This window comes from Capricornis sumatraensis, chromosome 3, assembly GCF_032405125.1.
Source record: "Capricornis sumatraensis isolate serow.1 chromosome 3, serow.2, whole genome shotgun sequence".
NCBI lineage: Eukaryota > Metazoa > Chordata > Mammalia > Artiodactyla > Bovidae > Capricornis > Capricornis sumatraensis.
The window spans coordinates 162,531,370-162,552,422 of NC_091071.1; the positions used below are offsets into that span (position 1 = coordinate 162,531,370).

Here is a 21,053-nt window from a genome sequence, read left to right on the forward strand (position 1 = left end):
ATTCCACAGTACTTAATGTTGAATGAATTAAAGCAATATGATTTTTTTCTAAAGCAAACAACAATAAACCCAACATGGATATAACGTCTCTTGCTGTTGTTCAGTCGATGTCATATCTGACTCTTGGTGACCCCTTGAACTGCAGTGTGCCAGGCTTCCCTGTCCTTCACTATCTCCAGGAGTTTGCTCAAACTCATGTCTGATGAGTCAGCGATGCTATCCAACTATCTCATCCTCTACCCCCCCCTTCTCCTGTCCTCAAATCTTTCCCGGCATCAGGGTCTTTGCCGATGAAATCCAGCTGGCTCTTCACATCAGGTGGTCAAAGTACTGGAGCTTCACTTACTTGTTCCCCAAGAAGTTCTTCTAGGATTCACAAAGCCCTGTGATTCAAAACAAAGTACTGGTTTACCTTTTAAATAAGGTAGTTACCTTTTTTAACTAAACCTGAAGATTGAGGAGGAGATATTCAAGACAGTTATGGGGACTGGAAAAAAGTGTATTTATTCTATCAACATATGTTCATGTTCTAACTACACAAAGGGTACTGATGTGCCTTGTAAGTCAGGAATACTGCTGGAAGAAAACCTTAAAATAAGATGTGACTAACCACCAACTTAAAATGAATGCTGCTGCTCTTAGCGACCCCATGGAGTGCAGCCTACCAGGTTCCTCCATCCATGGGATTTTCCAGGCAAAAGTACTGGTGTGGGTTGCCATTGCCTTCTCCAAAATGAATGCTAGCAACCAATTCTTTCGGCACTTTCATTAAACAGGTTTGCTGCATTTTAAGTCAACCCACATTAAAAAGGAAAGAATGCCTGCTGGGGAGAAAGCAGATAATTTTAAGGTTAAAGGGGGTTGGGAGACGGGGGATAAAAAGGTTAACTCCAGGGACATTTAATGTCCTGAGACTACAATTCATTACCAAGAATAATTTCTTTTTATTCCTCTATACCATTTTTCAAAAACATGTCTGCTCCTGAAGTTTACAAACTATCTGAGATATACCCTACACTTCCAAAAATGCAAGGAGAGGAATCATATGAACACAAGTCAGTTTACAATCTTCCATTAAGGAAAAAATCTCATTTGTATAGCACTTCATAGCAGTGACTTTACATAAATGCTCTCACTTTTAAGCCTTTACATCAGTTGCACCTGTTTTGGGGAAGGGTGGCAATGAGAGGACATCCAGGCCTCATCTTGTTACCTTTTAAGTGGGACTGCCAGGTCTTACTCAGCTATTTAACAAATATTTATTGATTACCCTACTTCAAAGGTTTTAGGCACTGGGGAAAAAGAGTCAGTAAGACAGTCTCTCCTCTCTCAGAATTTATATTCTACTAGGGAAGGCAGCTGCTGTTGTTTAGTCCCTAAGTTATGTCCGACTCAATGACCCCATGGACTCTAGCCCACCAGGCTCCTCCGTCCATGGAATTTTCCAGGCAAGAATACTGGAGTGAGTTGCCATGCCCTCCTCCAGGGGATCTTCCCAATTCAGGGACTGAACTCCGCGTCTCCTGCTTGGCAGGTGGATTCTTTACCACTGAGCCACGTGATAAGACCCTAGGGAAGGCAGACAAACAGCAAATAAGGTAATACTGTGAAAAAATTAACCAATCAGGAAAATGAAGGAGGAAACTACAATCAGGATAAGGGAGAAGACAGTATTCCCTACCGAAACCCCATTTCTCCTTCCTGCTCGAAGAATCCTGCCTTACAAGGAGTACAAACTTCCTCATCTCCAAGGAAGTAGGCTACTCCCCTGGCTGTAGGAGATGAGTCATGGCTGGGCCAGAACCAGTGTTTTCCTCAAACTGCAAGATTAGCACTTTGAAAGCAATTTACACCAGGGGTTTATAATCAAAGAGGTTTACAAACTTGGACTGAAAAACTTATTTTCACTAACCTCTCACTGAAATTTAACATTTCTATCATAAACAGGCAACAAACCACAATATTATTGGCAGTACCTTGACTCTGCACCAAGAAAAATCAGATATTATCATATCACATTACAATTGTTGAAGATACTTCAAAATATCATTTACACTCATCACTACTTTGAACAGCTGCTAGATTATGTTATTGAAAGTGCTAATAAAGAAACATTACAACAACAAACTAATTTAACAGTTTGAGAGCTAGAGTTTCAGCTTTACAGATGGTGCTAGTGGTAAAGAATCTGCCTGCCAAGTGAAGGAGATGCAAGAGACAAAGGTTTGATCTCTGAGTTGGGAAGATTCCCTGGAGGAGGAAATGGCAGCCCACTCCAGTATTCCCGCCTAGGAAATCCCACGGACAGAGGGGCCTGGCGAGCTACAGGCCATGGGTCACAAAAGAGTCAGACACAACTGAGCACACAGTCACAAGCTGAACTGTGATATTCTGATATACTTGGGTTTCCTCTTACGCGTTGACTTTATGAGTTTAAAAACATTACTTTCAGGAGCCTACAGCTTCAGACTCCTAAAGCTCTTACCACAATAAAGGTTAAGAATCCTCCATCATAGAAGGTCATAACCAAAAATTCTCCTCAAAATAGAGAACAGAAAATATCAATAGCAGCATGTGTAACAGTTAAGAATCATGTGAAGTTTATTTCAGTTATACACATGTATCTTATCATGTACTGCAGTTCAAAGAATTTAAAAGCCAAGTGATCTAAAACTACCTCTGCACAAAAATACTTTGGAGTAAAAAATTAAAAATACATTAGTATTTTGTTTTTGCCAGAGGTATGACTCAGTTCTCCCCAGTAAGAGGTATGAGGAGGTATGCTAGGAAGAGTTCTGCTTTCTGAAGTAAAAAAAAAAGCCCTCCTCTTCTTCCTGCCTTGAATGTGAAATAAACAAGCCATGACATACTTCAAGCCATGATCGTTATCTGGTGTCCAAGAGAACCACATGCTATGAAAGGCAAAGCAGGTTGGGACAGAGCCTGGTCCGAACCACTGTACAGCTAAACCATGCTGCGTGAGGAAAATAAACCCTGATCTGTTTAAGACCCTGTTAGTCAAGTTTTCTATTACTTGCAGGTGAAATGTTCCTATCCGATAAATGACTGACTACGGATAGGGTGACAAAGTAAAGCTGCTCTGAGTGCTAACACCTGAGCCAAGACCTCATGCACGAGACAACAGCCAGGTAAGATCTAGAAGAGCGCTCCAGGCAGAATGCTGGAACAAGCAGAACCAGTCAAAGGTGAAAGACACAGGAGATGATGTCAAAGAAGTGGGCAAGAGCCAGCCCGCACAAGACCCCTGCCTTCCACCTCTTCCATGGAGTGCCACAACACACAGGCACACCTCACACACACAGTACATTTCCCAAGTTAATACAAAACACAAGGGAGGGAGACACCTCGTTTAAAAACTGGCTTGAGGTATAGAACTATTCCTTGAAACATAATAATAGTTCTTTTAAAAATCTAACAAAGGACTAGAAATTGGATAAATTATGTTATCACATAAATACAAAGTAATAAAGGACTAATAAGAAGTCAGGTAAATGTTCATCACACTAGCATGGGTGGGGGAAAACATAATATGGACCCATTTTTATTAAAACAAAAGCTAGAAGAAAATACAAAAATGTTTAAAGCAAGTGGTAAGATATGTTTCTTAATTTTCCTTTTTCTTCATTTAGATTTTAACTATCACTCTGTACTTTATGATCAGAAATACATGCCTCCAAAATTGAAGAGTTTTTAAAAGCTGCTCACCAAATGTAACGTGGCACCCTGGTGCGTCCTGGAACAGAGACATCATGTGAAGACTAAGGAAGCCCACCTCAAGTATGAGCAGTAGTAATGCATCGGTACTGGTTCACTAGCTGAGTCAAACTTATCATACAAGATCTTGCAAAAAAAAAGAAAAATAACTGGGGAGGAGTATAGGGTAACTATCTTCACAACTTTTCTGTAAATATGAAACTATTGTAAACTTAGAAGTTTCTTTTTTAAAGTGTTTAAGTCCTCTTACCTAAACTCTTCAAGCGGCAAGGACAGACAGCCATTACTAACGAATGGTAAGCAAAGGGAAAGACATCTAGGAATTCAGGAAATTTAGGAATGAAATTAGGAATTTCAGGCATTTAGGGAGCGACAAAAGTTAAGGACAGCAAGTTCTGCATATGTCTGCGTGGTATACAACAGGCCCTTACTGCAGATAATACAATACTTATTTTTTTCTTTACTATTTTCAGAAACCAGAGGTTTAATCTATTTTAAAAAGGCCTTATTGATCCCCTCAACTTAAAAAAAAGGAAGTGCTGAGAACTAATATACTTTTTACAATACCTTTGAGTTGTAAGAATTTTCACTCTTAAAACCGCAGGAGGACTTCCCTAATGGTCCAATGACTGACCGAGACTCCTAGTTCCCAATGCAGGGAGCTGGGGTTTGATCCCTGATTGGGAAACTAGATCCCACATGCTGCAATTCAGAGTTTGCATGCCTCAACTAAGACCTGGTGCAGCCAAATAAATATTTTTATAAAGGGCGGGGGGGGGGGGTCGCACAAGTCTTCACTCTCAACTCACCCACTTAATACACAATTCTAGCAAGTAGTTTTGTAACTCAATGCATAATAAAAACTAGAAGGAGAAGGTCTAAACATAGCCAAGCCCACTGACTAGAGAGGACAGGGAAGGCACTTACTACACAAAGCAAAGCAAGTAAGTCTCTTAAAAAGCAGGGCATTTAGGAATGTCCAATTGCCAACGAGAACCTTAAGACTCAGGGTAATAATATTCACCAATGACAGCCAGGAGTCAGGAATGAGACATTCTGGTGCACTCACAGCACTCTGAGAAGCACATAAACACTGGTAAAGAGCCACACTGAAAAAAGACGTGTTCACCTACTTTGTTTTGCAGTAGATTCTACATCCATTTCTTTAAATTTTTACTTATTAACAACAACAAAACCTTGACCTTGACAGTGGATAAAGGGAACATGGGATACTCCTTACTCTACTTTTACAACATTTTTATAAACCTGTGAACCTGGATCAAACGTAGAAATTACTCCTCAAAAAGCTTTTCAAAATACTTAATGTACGTTAATACCAGGTCAGGGATATTTCTTTCAAAGTTTCATTTTAACCATTAAATTTACTCAACACCAAAATTATAACATCTTAAAAATAAAAAATTTACACAGTCAAGTGTGACTTCATATACTAAAACAATGTGAAAGTAAGTCATCATTTAGAAAAACTACTAAATAAAAGCTACTACTAAATTTCTTCTAGAAGCCAGTATCTCAGTTAAAAAAAATATATAATATAGTAACTGCTTAACTATGAACCAGGCACTGTGCTTAATACTTCACTCATTAAAAACTCAAAAGGAATTCTATAAATTTTGCACTGAGTTGGCCAAAAAGTTCAAAATGTCTTATGGAAAAATCCAAACTCACTCTTTGGCCAACTCAGTATTTTCTATAATTTGCATGTTAACCAACTTGCCCAGGATCAAACAACTAGGAAACTGGAACCCAACCAGAAACCATCTCATTGCAGAGTCTACCAATACTTCTGCTTCAAACAATCCTCCTGCCACAAAACCTAAAACGCTTGTCACTCAAGTAATTCCAATGTATCAGACACATCCATCTTCTCTTTCTCAAACCTGTTGTTTTATCAATATAAGAAAATAAAAATGCCTCTTATGATAAAAAGAATGATTACTAACAACAGTTAACACACTGAGCACTTATGCTGTACCAGGGGTTGTTCTAAAACTTCTACATATTAACTAATTCTAAAAACAAGCCTAAGATAGGGACCATTATTATTATTCCCATTCTACAGGTGGGACACTGAAGCCAAAATAAGGTGACAAAACAAAAGTCACACTGGTAATAGTATTAGACCCCAAATTTAAGTTGAATCCCAATGTCTGCTCTTAGCCACTTACCCTAAACTCCTTTTTCATTGAGACATTATCATGTTATCTTTGAAAACATACAGAGAGCATTTCAAATTCCTATGAACAAAGTAAAAAAGCAGCTAGAAATATTCTGGAGCAGAGGTTGGCAAATTACAGCCCACAGGCCAAATCTGGCCAACCACCTCATTCTGTAAAGTTTCAAAATGGCTGATTTGGCTGCTTTTTTTTTTTTTTAATCCTTTAAGAGCTGACCTAAAAAACCAAAAATATTAACCATCTGGCACCTTGCAAAAAAAGTTTGCTGACCCCAGCTCTGAAAGATGACACTATGTAAACCTTCCCCTAAATAGTCAAATTAACATACATTTTTTATTATAAATAAAAATAGCAGCAGCTACTATTTATCAACTGTATACTATTTATGAACGATCCTAACAGCACCCATTTATAACCAAGTAAACTACAACTCAGAGTTGAAATGACTTGCCCAAGATCACAGCTAGAATATGAGGACCTTGTTTTAACAGTGTCTAGCCTTGAAGTCCATAGTCTTTCTATATGACACTTCCTTCAAAACATATAAATGTGCACAGCCGTGGAAAAACATTTTCTGTAAAAACTGATTAAAATTACATGATAAAAATGTCAACTTTCAGCCTGGATGGGAGGGGAGTTTGGGGGTGAATAGATAAATGTATAGGTATGGCTGAGTCCCTTTGCTGTCCCCCTGAAACTATCATGATGTTATTCGTTAATCGGCTATACCCCAATACAAAATAAAAAGTTACCAAAAAATGCCAACTTTAAGGAGAAATAAGATGTTCATGTAAATGTATGCACAGGTATTAATCTTATTTTCTACTATATTTACATTTTTGCTGTTATTCCAACTGTATAACCCAGGGATACGCAAAGCATAGTAAGAATATGGCTATCTTCCTTATGTAAAAATATGGGGCAAAGAACTCATTAAATAGAAAGCAAAATACACTTACTTAGTGCATTTAACTCTCCTCTGCCACTTCTGCAAACTGACACCCTCTTCTGCTACAGCCTCGCCCACCCTCACACAGCCCTGTCTAAAGTGCCCAGCTCTCTGGTTCATCCACTCACTTGCCCATCTCCACCCCACCCAGCTCCCCACCTATCCCGAGAGACTCCGTTAACATTAACCTACATGAAATATTAGTGCACCAAGGAACGAATTCAATAGAAGGGAGCTGCTGGTACACTGATTCATGAAGTCTTTTTTATTATTATGCTATTAATCTCCCACACTACTGGATTGATTTAGCTCACTATCAGACTATATTATATATATTTACAGTGAAAGCCACATCACAAAGATAATAAAGAACTGAATTCAGAACTCAGTGTGGGCAAGTATGGACGGATGCAGCTAAAACAACTATTCTGAGAAACTCTTTGGTAATATTTTTACTATATTCTCCTTTCCAAACAGCTAGTCACCTGATGAGGCATCTGAGTAATGTCTCAAAATTCAGCTTAAAAGTTTCTATGATTAATCCTGTCCCTGAGTTTACCGCCCCCCTCCTAATAAAACTATAAACTCAAGGTCAAGGACCACATCTGTCCATCCTCATAATTCCAAACCTTAACCTAAGGCTTGAAATAGTGACCAAAGCTGCTTATAAATACATATCATTTGCTTATTATTCACATACATTAATTGTATCTCTACTGCTAACTTCAGACTAACTTCACTGAGAACAGAGATGTTTTAAATGGTTGTTTTCTAGGTTTAAGAATATTGCTAATACAATTCAAGAAGTAACTTTGAAAGATCAATGCACACACAAAGAAAAAAAGGTCAATGTAGCCGATGCTGAAACCAAGATAATCTCTTCCCTTGTATCATGATGCTAGTAATAGCCCTTAAACAGAAATAATTGCAGAAATTTTTAGAAAAATGGTTTTACTAAGTCCTGGATTTCACATCTGTTAAAAGAACTATGGATTAATCCACTCCTAACTTTAAAATTCTTTTAAGTAATATGGAAACTTCCCAAATCCTTTGTGTGTGTGAAAGTCGCTCAGTAATGTCTGACTCTTTGCGACTCCATGGACTACATAGTCCATGGAATTCTCCAGGTCAGAATACTGGAATGGGTAGACTTTCCCTTCCCCAGGGGATCTTCCCAACCCAGGGATCAAACCCACATCTCCCGGATTGCAGGCGGATTCTTTACCAGCTGAGCCACAAGGGAAGCCCAAGAATACTGGAATGGGTAGCCTATCCCTTTTTCCAGGGGATCTTCCTGACCCAGGAATCAAACCAGCGTCTCCTGAATTTGCAGGCAGATTCTTTACCAACTGAGCTATCAGGGAAGCCCAAGAAACGCCTTTAAAAGATCAATACGCACACACACAAGAAATACCTTTAAAAGATTAATACACACACACACACACACTCAATGCAGTGGTTGCTGAAACCAAGATATTTTCTTCCCTTGAACCTACTAGCCCAAATTCTTTACTATAGCATTAAATGTTAAAGTAAATTCAGCAGGTATCCTGAAAAAGTTTCGAGTTTCTCTAAATATAGTAAACTCAAGTTAACTGCATAATTATGAATCATCTTAATTTTTAGTAACAAATTAATATACTGATTATAAGTAAACACATGACTAAAGCAGAAGGCCCATTTCACAGAACAGAAAGAAAAGCAGCTATTCCAGCAAACATTAAGTTTCACCAAATCCTCAGCTGATGCAAGAAATATAAACTGAGTATCACCTTAAAGAGATGCTACAACGAAAATCCCATCTGACGGGCTATTATCTCCAGTAATTCATCTCAGTTGGATTTAGTTTGTGTAATGAGAAGACATCTGGAAAAAAAAAATGGCATGGCCTAACATGCAGGCAGCTGAAAGTAATACTAGCTGGTTAGAAGAGGCAGCAGCAGATTACCTTACAGTGCCACACCAAAGGCTGAAATTCCCCAAGTCTTACCTCACAGCAGCAACTGAAGAGCAAAACTTGTCAAAAGGCAGGGTGAAAAGATGAACTCTGCAATTAAGTCTAGCTTTATAACAGAAGTATTTTGAGGTCAAAAGGTAAAAATCAACACTAACATACCTAATGAGAGTTGAGAAATAACTAGCAAACAGGTCTGATCACAAAGTTAAGAATTACCCAATCTTCTCAGAAATGAGCCTAATTTTTGTTGCCATCTACTGGGAGAAGAGCCCAAATGCTGTTGGTAGAGACCAGGTCGAATAGCCTTTGGAGACTAAGCTGCTCTCCCTGGGTGAGTAAAAGAAATGGAAATATGTGCTTGATTGATAAAGGAAAAAACTGGGAAGCTACAGGACTATCTTGCAGAAAAATAGGCACTACTGCCTGTTGCAGCAATAAAATACTGACATTGTCACAAATGCTTCAACTCGAGTCCACAGAACCCCACAAATTTTGGCCTCTACAGCCTTAACAGATACTATTTTAAGCCATAAATTTGCAATAACAGCTAGCATCTCTGCTGTCCCCACATAAGGAAAAAGATCAAATTAATTCAAACTACAGTCATCAAAGTCTACAAGAACATGCTAGAAACAAAAGCTGCTAAAGAAAGCTAAATATTATGGCTGCCACACGCCCCAAATATTCTCTTTTGCTTTAGTTTCCCTTCAACCACATCTAACCTCATTTTCAATTTTTGAAATCCTGTTGTATGTACTTTTGTAAAAGTATTAATAAAATGGGTAACAAATAATCTACTGTGACAGCAACCAGAGAGCAAGGGAAATATTTTACTAAAATATTTCACTTGATTAAACTAGGTAATATTAATTTCCACCTTTGAAAAAATAAAGTGAAAGTGAAAGTCACTCAGTCCTGTCAGACTCTTTGCAACCCCCATGGACTATACTGTCCATGGAATTCTCCAGGCCAGAATACTGGAGTGAGTAGCCTTTCCCTTCTCCAGGGGATCTTCCCAACCCAGGGATCAAACCCAGGTCTCCTGCACTGCAGGCAGATTCTTTACCAGCTGAGCCACAAGGGAAGTCCGAGAATACTGGATTAGGTAGCCTATCCCTTCTCCAGCAGATCTTCCCAACTCAGGAATTGGAACAGGGTCTCCTGCATTGTAGGTGGATTCTTTCCCAACTGAGCTATCAGGGATTTTATATGTACATACTAAAACCACAATCTACTTTTGTTTTAAACAGTTTTCTAGAGCAGTAGACACTAAAGGTTCCCCATAAATAAGACTGATTTAAATAACTCAGAAATAACTCATAAATAACTCAGAAGAAACATGTATTCTTAAACAGTACTGATTTTTTTTTTTTAATCTCTGAATAAACAATAGTTGAATGTGTTAGGATTAGATGATTGCCAGCTTCCACTAAAGGAAGAATTCTGTGACTGAACAGAGGGGCAGTGAGAATCATTTAGATACCAGCTCCTGCCTACTGAACAAAACTTCTTAATCAAGTAGGGAAACTGAACAAGAAATAAGCTTTACTTCCACTGCTTCTATTGCCTCAAAACTTACCACAAAGACCCTTATATGCAGCCCTGGAAAGGAAGCAATTTCATAAAAAGATAAGTAAGATCTGAAAACACTTTTAGTTTTCCTTTCAGTTCATTTACAAATCAAATATTTTTGTACATTTTTTTCATGTTGTCACTGCCTATTCATCTATCAACCACAACTTCAACATGTCTAACTTGTTATACTGAATTTCTTAATCTCCTATTTCAGAACCTCAATAATCTCAGCCCAAATTTCATAAATGTGGACCCACCCCTTCAGAGGGCCAGTTTACCTTACCATTAGATCCTTGTCAACTCCACTTTTAACTCCCCACCCTCCTACACCTATCAAAGTATCAGGGCCAGCTCAAGACCCTCCTCTGTTCATAAAGTCTTCCTCGATAACTTCAATCTCTCTCTAAACTTGAGTATTCGCTATATAAAACTCACCTTTGCACTTAAAAACAAATATGTACGATGTTATATGTTGTGTTCTTTTGACATAGTCTGAACTCATCTGCAATATTAGTATATTCTGAAATAAAAGATCTCATTTTATAAATCTTATTTCTCCTCAGCACTCTACAAGAGGGCAGACCTTACATGGAACCAGAAATGCACACGCGTTTGTTGCTGATGAAATATTTGTGCAATGGAGGCACTTCCAACAATTTATTCAGCAAGGTCAAAAAAGCATGCCCTAATTCATCTGTTTCTTAGATTCTCCTATCAAGTTTTCTAAATGCAGAACACCTGCATTTAGAATATCTACCGAATACCTCTCTATGCTAATTATACATAGTTATCAAGTCAGTTTGATTACCAACTAAAAGAAACATAACGAAACTCGGAAGACAAAAACTACATCTTAAATCCCTTTTGTATTTCCCCAGCACAGCCCTATGGTGCACAGTAAGCACCATAAAACATGAACTGATAAAACATGAACTGACAAACTTATCTACTAATAACCATAATCCCCAAATGCTAAACCTGGGGTATCCAATCACTAAAACAGTCTAGAACTTTAGCAATCCCTTAAGCAGCTAATTTTAATGAGCCTAATTCTGAAAAATTTACATTCTAGGATCCTACCTTCAGCTACCAAACCCTGAAAAACTAAAAATAAGCAAGTTGAGGGAATTCCTTGGCAGTTCAGTGGTCAGGACTGCACTTTCACTGCTGAGGGCCCAGGTTCAATCCCAGATTGGGGAACTAAGACTCTCCAAGCTGCCAATAAAATAAGCAAGTTGACAGCATGTGCATGCATGATCAGTCACTCAGTCCTGTCAGACTTTTTGCAAACCCCTGGACTGTAGCCCACCAAGCTCTTCTGTCCACGGAATTTTCCAGGCAAGAATACTGGAGTCAGCTGCCATTTCCTACTCCAGGGGATCTTCCCAACCCAGGGATCGAACCCTTATCTCCTGCACTGGCAGGTGGATTCTTTACTGTTGTGTCACCTGGGGAAGCCCAAGCTAACGGTAGACTATGTCAATACTATTATTTCACAAAATAGTTCTTTAATGTGTCACCAGAATGAACTCTACCACCGCCATCTACCATGTACGATACATTATATGGAGACTTGTGCCAGCCTCTGTGAGGAGAGAAGAATGAAACCTCTACTCTCAAGAAGCCAAAGATCTCATAAAGAAAACTAGCAAGACAGTAAAGCCATCAGTGAAACAAATGCTGCAGAAGGGAGCAGAAGAGTGAAGACTGAAAATCTTAACAGGAGCTACTGAAAGAAAGTTAAGAGTGTACGTAGCTACAGAGATACCAGGTTGGGGAAAGGTACTAATCCAAGTGGACAGACAATCAAAGCCACTGCACGAATGAAGCTCCCGGGTGTTTTCAGAGAGGAAGAGGCAGCTCCTCTGACTGCCCGCAGCCAAGAGTGCAAAACAAGATTATAAAATACTGGGGCCACAGCAGAAATTATAGCATTTTCACACACTTGCTGTTTACAATGCAAGTACAAGCACTGAAGTTTTAAGATAAGGGAGATTGGGGAAGGCCCCTTCATATGATCTCCATGAACCTGGTCTCTAAGGGCACAAAGCAGCTTATATTACAACTCAACAGTGAATTTCAAACAGGTTATCCATACAAACTCACTTTGGGTTTTCAGGGCATCACACATGTTTACCAGTATGAGGACTTGAAGATGAGTTAATGTGACCTTAAGACCTGGTGGCTCAGAGGGTAAAGCATCTGCCTACAATGCAGGAGACCTGGGTTCAATCCCTGGGTTGGGAAGATCCCCTGGAGAAGGAAATGGCACCCCACTCCAGTCCTCTAGCCTGGAAAATCCCATGGACGGAGAAGCCTGGTAGGCTACAGGCCATGGGGTCACAGAGAGTCAGACACGACTGAGTGACTTCACTTTCACTTTTAAGACACAACACAATGTCCATCTATTTATTCAGAACACTGCCCATGGGTGGAATGAGTAGGAGTTGTAAAGTCAGGGTGGAACTCATTCACTGGTTATGAAGCCAACAAGTGATTAAAACACACATTAAAATGCTATAATTTCAAGTCTTGAAGGCTTGCTGATAGACACTTCAGCTTATAAATAATAAATAATTCAAAAACCCATGTATAGGTAATAAAATATTTATAGAAATAAATATATACTTTCTAAAAAGAAACAGAATAAACTAAAATGATGTGTAAAATTCAGTTCTGTACTTAAATATGCAGTCTCAAAACATAAGTCCTCAATGAAGCATATAAATGATCAACTATTTCATGCAAATAGTGAACAATTAAATAATGTGAAGTGGCTTGCCCTAATTTTTTTAATATGATTCAACTTGCAGTCTCTAAAATATATATCAAGAGATTAAAGAAAACTCCCAAAACCTTGTTAGCAAAATGGAGATCCAAAATGCTTATCAAAACAAATCAAATAGGGCATTACATTAAACCATTACAAAATATTTTCACTTTCAGAATCTTATTCTCACAACTTATTCCTTCAATAAACGTTAAAAGAATCTTTACTATGGGACAGGCCCCACGCTTGCTTCTATGGATAAAAGGGCAAAGACTAACTTCAAGAAATTCATAATCTACTAAGGAATACTATTGTATACTCAAGTATCTTCAAGTAGAACACCTACATACATTATAAAAGTATGTTCTAGGTAGAACAGTGTAAATAAATCAGGCAGTAGTGATCAATGCAGAGATGAACCAGGGGAATAAGGGCTGTGTTCCAATCCATCTTTGTAGCCTCATCTCTTGAATACGGTGCCTAGCACTGACACGGTGGCCATGGACCACTTTTTTCAGATTAAGCACTTGAAGTCCACAAAGGTTGTATTATTTGCCAAGGTCACAAACACAGAAAACGCATTGCCAAAACTGGAACCCAAGTCTTCTACCTTCAAATCAGATACCCACTTGAACAGCACTGTTCCTTAATGAGAGATCGGAGCAACAGGCAGCTTTTTAACTCTAGGCGCCTAGAATGACTTTTTAAATCAAGCGTAACTCCAAAACTGACTATTAACAGCTTCTTGGCACACTCAAGACAAAATGCTGCTGCTGCTGCTGCTAAGTCACTTCAATCATGTCCGACTCTGTGAGACCCCATAGACGGCAGACCACCAGGATCCCCATCCCTGTAGGATTCTCCAGGCAACAACACTGCAGTGGGTTGCCATTTCCTTCTCCAATGCATGAAAGTGAAAAGTCAAAGTGAAGTTGCTCAGTCATGTCTGACTCTTTGTGACCCCATGGAGTGCAGCCTACCAGGTTCCCCATCCACGGGATTTTCCAGGCAAAAGTACTGGAGTGGGGTGCCATTGCCTTCTCTGCAAGACAAAATGGGTTAACTCTAAATAATGGACTACTCGAGTAGCTTTTTCTTCTGGCCAATCCAGTTTCCTGAAACTACAAGAATTACAAAAAAAGATCTAAAAGTCCTAGGAGAAAAACTATCTAGCAGACTTATTTCAGTCTAGAAAACAACTTCTTTTGCCCATACCCTGAAACTAGCAATAAGTTGGAGATTTTATTAAAGAACTGCATTTGTAAAAATCCAGGACATTAGCCAAGTTCTACTTAAATACAAATCAAAAGACTGGCTCGATATCAGTATACAGATCTATTTACCATAAATAACAGCAAGCACCCACTGTATACAGAGAAATCTAGTAGACTGGGTAGAAACTAAAGAACAATTTGCTAGGGGCTAGGGGTTTATTTCTGGAGAAGGCAATTGCAACCCACTCCAGTACTCTTGCCTGGAAAATCCCATGGATAGAGGGGCCTAGTGGCCTGCTGTCTCTGGGGTCGCAGAGTCGGACACGACTGAAGTGACTTAGCAGCAGCACCAGCAGGGGTTTATTTCATGGGCTTCCCTGGTGGCTTAGAGGTTAAAACATCCGCCTGGAATGTGGGAGACCCAGGTTCGATCCCTGGGTCAGGAAGATCCCCTGGAGAAGGAAAATGGCAACCCACTCCAGCACTCTTGCCTGGAGAATCCCATGGAGGGAGGAGCCTGGTAGGCTACAGTCCATGGGGTCACAAAGAGTCAGACATGACCAAGCGACTTCACTTCACTTCACTTCAGGGGTTTATTTCATGGGAAATAGATGGGAAAACAGTGGAAACAGTGTCAGATTTCATTTCGGGGGGTTCCAAAATTACTGCAGATGGTGACTGCAGCCATGAAATTAAAAGACGCTTACTCCTTGGAAGAAAAGTTATGACCAACCTAGACAGTATATTCAAAAGCAGAGACATTACTTTGCCAACAAAGGCCCGTCTAGTCAAGGCTATGGTTTTTCCAGTAGTCACGTATGGATGTGAGAGTTGGACTGTGAAGAAGGCTGAGTGCTGAAGAATTGATGATTTTGAACTGTGGTGTTGGAGAAGACTCTTGAGTCCCCCAGACTGCAAGGAGATCCAACCAGTCCATTCTGAAGGAGGTCAGTCCTGGGTGTTCTTTGGAAGGAATGATGCTAAAGCTGCAACTCCAGTACTTTGGCCACCTCATGCGAAGAGCTGACTCATTGGAAAAGACTCGGATGCTGGGAGGGATTGGGGGCAGGAGGAGAAGGGGACAACCGAGGATGAGATGGCTGGATGGCATCACCGACTCGATGGACTTCAGTTTGAGTGAACTCCGGGAGTTGGTGATGGACAGGGAGGCCTGGCGTGCTGCGATTCATGGGGTTGTAAAGAGTCAGACACGACTGAGCTGAACTATGCCTTTAAGAAATCTCTATAGCATAGCTGTCTAAACTATACCCAGACACTTAAAAAAAAAAAAAAAAACACAAATGTAAAGCTAACATTACATGTTAAGAGCTAAAAGCACCAAGATGATTTAACAACCTACAAATTATATGTCTTATATAATATTAAATAATGTTCAAAGAAATAGAGGAAAACAACAGAATGGGAAAGACTAGAGATCTCTTTAAGAAAATCAGAGATATCAAGGCAACATTTCATGCAAAGATGGGCTCGATAAAGGACAGAAATGGTCTGGACCTAACAGAAGCAGAAGATATTAAGAAGAGATGGCAAGAATACACAGAAAAACTGTACAAAAAGGATCTTCACGACCTGGATAATCACGATGGTGTGATCACTCATCTAGAACCAGACATCTTGGAATGTGAAGTCAAGTGGGCCTTAGAAAGCATCACTACAAACAAAGCTAGTGGAGGTGATGGAATTCAAGTAGAGCTATTTCAAATCCTGAAAGATGATGCTGTCAAAGTGCTGCACTCAATATGCCAGCAAATTTGGAAAACTCAGCAGTGGCCACAGGACTCGAAAAGGTCAGTTTTCATTCCAATCCCGAAAAAAGGCAATGTCAAAGAATGTTCAAACTACCACACAATTGCACTCATCTCACATGCTAGTAAAGTAATGCTCAAAATTCTCCAAGCTAGACTTCAGCAATACATGAACCATGAACTCCCTGATGTCCAAGCTGGTTTTAGAAAAGGCAGAGGAACCAGAGATCAAATTGCCAACATCTGTTGGATCATGGAAAAAGCAAGAGAGCTCCAGAAAAACACCTATTTCTGCTTTATTGACTATGCCAAAGCCTTTGACTGTGTGGATCGCAATAAACTGTGGAAAATTCTGAAAGAGATGGGAATACCAGACCACCTATCTGCCTCTTGAGAAATCTGTATGCAGGCCAGGAAGCAACAGTTAGAACTGGACATGGAACAACAGACTGGTTCCAAATAGGAAAAGGAGTACGTCAAGGCTGTATATTGTCACCCTGCTTATTTAACTTCTATGCAGAGTACATCATGAGAAACGCTGGACTGGAAGAAACACAAGCTGGAATCAAGATTGCTGGGAGAAATATCAATAACCTTAGATATGCAGATGACACCACCCTTATGGCAGAAAGTGAAGAGGAGCTAAATAGCCTCTTGATGAAAGTAAAACAGGAGAGTGAAAAGGTTGGCTTAAAGCTCAACATTCAGAAAACGAAGATCATGGCATCCGGTTCCATCACTCCATGGGAAATAGATGGAGAAACAGTGGAAACAGTGTCAGACTTTATTTTTTTAGGCTCCAAAACCACTGCAGATGGTGACTGCAGCCATGAAATTAAAAGACGCTTACTCATTGGAAGAAAAGTTATGACCAACCTAGATAGCATATTCAAAAGCAGAGACATTACTTTGCCAACAAAGGTCCATCTAGTCAAGGCCATGGTTTTTCCTGTGGTCATATATGGATGTGAGAGTTGGACTGTGAAGAAAGCTGAGCGCTGAAGAATTGATGATTTTGAACTGTGGCGTTGGAGAAGACTCTTGAGAGTCCCTTGGACTGCAAGGAGATCCAACCAGTCCATTCTGAAGGAGATCAACCCTGGGATTTCTTTGGAAGAAATGATGCTAAAGCTGAAACTCCAGTACTTTGGCCACCTCATGCGAAGAGTTGACTCATTGGAAAAGACTCTGATGCTGGGAGGGATTGGGGGCAGGCGGAGAAGGGGACAACCAAGGATGAGATGGCTGGATGGCATTACTGACTCGATGGACTTGAGTTTGAGTGAACTTCGGGAGTTGGTGATGGACAGGGAGGCCTGGCGTGCTGCGATTCATGGGGTTGTAAAGAGTCAGACACGACTGAGCGACTGAACTGAACTGAATATTCACCAAATTCTTACCCTTCCACCCTATCGAAAGAACTCTAATGGCACAGCAGTCAGGAAGAAGTGAAAGGCTGAGTACTGAACCAGACAGCACCCCGAGAGACTTGTTGAAGCCAAGAAACTTTCCAAGTAGGAAGACTGGCTGCATAGCTGCATCAGGTTTATGAGTACACCTTCAGGCAAAACTCTAGGACACTGAGATAATCCTTGCCCTCAGGAAGCCCATAATCCAGTCAGGGAAACAAAAGCAATGCTTGTCAACAAACCTAGCACCTTAATCCCCAAATGAAGCATATATAGATAACAAAGAAATAAAAAGGAAAGATCATCGGGTAGAAATTTTTGAGTAAGTACTTGTGAGTTGAGGTGAACCTAAAATGACTCAAAAGAAGGAAAACGTCAGGCTGGCAGATCAAGAACCTGAAGATGAAAAGCAACAAGCAGGTTACTTTTTCAACTTGAGTTCATCCAATTACCTCAGCAAACATGCAAAAAATAAATGAGCAATTGGTATCAGTTTGTTCGAAAAGATTCCTACCCACATTCCCTTTAAAGAATTAAAAAACAAAAACTCCTGCAGATAATTGTGGTGGTCGCTTAGCTGCTAAGTCGTGTCTGACTCTTGAGACCCCATGGTATTTTCCAGTCAAGAATACTGGAGTGGGTTGCCATTTCCTTCTCCATCCTTAATTGTAGTCTCTGATATTAGAAAATCAATTTCATAAAAGCCACGAACCAGAACAGGAACAAATTTTTTCCACAATAAAAACACAAAGCAATCTGCCTGAACTTTCTCTCAGCAGAATTAACAAGGTATGGTGAACAAGCATATCGCTGCAAAAAAAAGAAAAGTAACATAACAATCGGGGTCCAAATTCCACTACCAATTAAGCAGCAATTTCATATTATAAAGTACTGTAACTTCCTATCTCCAAGCCACCTTACACTGACAACTTTCCACCACTGCAACTGATGAAAGTTTTGTAATTACCTCAAAATAGATAATTTTCTAAAGCTAATAACAACTGTCTTACACTTATTTAGCAGTTTGTGTTTCTTCTCAGCTATTATATCCACTGGATCTCACAATCAGCCAGTAGGAAAGAGACGGACTATCCATTCCCATTTTACACATTAAAACAAATGGAGATCAGATAGGGTCAGAGAATAACTCAAGGTCACACAGCTACTAACGGGCAGTGTTATGAATTCCTAGGCCAGCATGTGTCTTCTTCGCTAGGATGATGACCTCAGACAGGATCATACAACCACAGCCAGATAAAAATGCACTAATCTCAAAAGTTAGAATGGAAAAGTAAACATTACTTCAAATTTACTTTGCTACATGAAAGCATTGCTTTTATCCTGATCAAGCATCCTCTTCTCCACCGCACAAAATAATTTTGTTTAGCACCTTCAGAAATTCTAACTACCAACATGTTCTAACTTTAAGAACGTAAATGAAAAGTAAAATGCCTGTTCACAGACACAAAACAGTGAATGTCAGCTGAGCAGACTTAAAAACCGCTCAAATTCCTGAAAAACTGGGAATTAAATGGAAGCAGTGATAATCTTAATTGTTGTTCTTGTTTAGACGCTAAGTACGCTTGTGACCCCATAGACCACCATAGCCTGTCAGGCTCCTCTGTCCATGGGATTCCCCAGGCAAGACATATGGGAGTGGGTTGCCATTTCTTTCTTCAGGGAATCTTCTCCACCCACGGATTGAACCCAAGTCTCTGAGCCACCAGAATAATCTTAATTACGGTTCTTCAATTCTTATGGATATTGGCACATTCATCGAAAGGGTGATGTGGACAAAGCCCACAACCCTCAGCCATTTTAATGTGCTCTCTCTCAACTTCAAATAAGTGAAATAAAAACTCCCCAAACAATTTCACAAAGATGATATAAAAGCCACACGAGTTCAGTACTTCTGAGGCTGAACGTAGAGCAGGAAGTTTCTAAAACAATTAGAAATGTGTTAGAAATGTGTTTACTCTAAAATCCACACTTAATACTGAGTTCTTTACATGCTCTATGTATGGAAAAAAAAAAAGGCCTCAATAAAACCCTCTGCCATGTACTGTTTCAAAACCTCTGATAATTTCACTCCATAACCCTAACTGTTGTCCCTCCTACCCCACTCCCCAGTAAATGCGACAGGCTTCATATATAGGCATCTTGCCTTTTTCTCTAGCAACTAGGACCTTTGTTCCGAACGTCAGTTTTTTACCCCACTCAATAGCTCTTTCAAGTTTCTATCCCGTATTTTTTTTGTTTTGTTTTGCTTTTTTGAGAGATTATGAGCCTCAACTTGCAGAGTCTTTTTAACAAATGAAACGCCAAAAATAGCTAGATACTGGAGAGGAATAAAAAGTTCAACACCACACCACAGAAGGGCCTACAAAACCAAGGAAAGCCCGGGGATCGGGTGATCTGGCAGCCCAGGCAAGACCGGGGAAGGCCGACGAGGAAGGGAGACAGCAGGGGAGCAGTTAGACATCCACTCGGAACAGGCCCACTGCGCCACTAAACGCCCCCCCCCACCCCGCCCCCCATTCCACACACACCAACGTTCCCCCTGACACATTCTGTCCCCCCCAATTACCTGACGAAGCAATTAAACCATACCCACCACCAGATACCAGGCTTAAGCTAAACCTCCCCCCAGACAAAGTAAAAAACAACAACAACAAAAAAACGGCATTATCAAAAACAAATCTGTCTTAAGGATTTAGGAGCAGCCCCTTCCGTCCTCTCCTCGCCACACGGGGCACCCAATTCCCTCTCGTCCCCCTGTGCTCCACGCAGGAGTTCAAATGTCTAAGCGTCCTTCGACTTCCAGCCACGATTTGCCTGTGTGTTTAAATCTTTCTTTTTTTCCCCTTCCTCCAACAAATGAAAAGATTTCGCTATTTCTGAGGATGGCGACACGGAGAAAGGACAGGATGGGGGACGCTATCACCTCCGTTATCTGCACTCCCCTCTAACTTGTTCCACAACTGGAAACCCACTCACTGTGGAGGAGGATGGAGAGAGGGTGAACTGAACGGACAGACGTTATAATAGGTTTTATGTAATCCACATATAAATAAATTAATCGCCTGACTCGCTCTGAATACTAATACGACAGAAGTGACAACCGGTCCACCTCCCTCCCCACAGGTCCCAACCCCACCCCCACCCCCAATTTCCACGCCGATCAATGGAGAAGGATGCTCCGCTCCTCTCGGCCAAGTTTCGCGGCCTGTTTCACGCCGCTCCGCCCACCACCCCCCCCCCCGCCCTCCCCGCGTCCTCTCTCGGCGTCCCCTCTCCGTCAGGCGTCAACTTCCCAGGGGCTGAAAAAACAACTGCCCCGCGCAGACCCCCCGTCTGCGGCCTCGCCCGCCCTCAACCGTCTCCCCCCCCACCGTCGGCAGGAAACCTCTTACTGCGGTCTAAAAGTCACTCCGGCCGCTCCCTCCTCTGACCCTCGCTTCCCACAACTGTTGTCACTCG

The 21,053-nt window shown here is 40.5% G+C and overlaps 1 protein-coding gene across 1 annotated transcript in view; it reads right to left on the bottom strand.

Moving 5' to 3' along the window:
• The window catches only part of TRIP12 (thyroid hormone receptor interactor 12), a 153,294-nt gene that overhangs the window by 131,542 nt on the left and 699 nt on the right, over nucleotides 1-21,053 (bottom strand). The window lies entirely within an intron of this gene.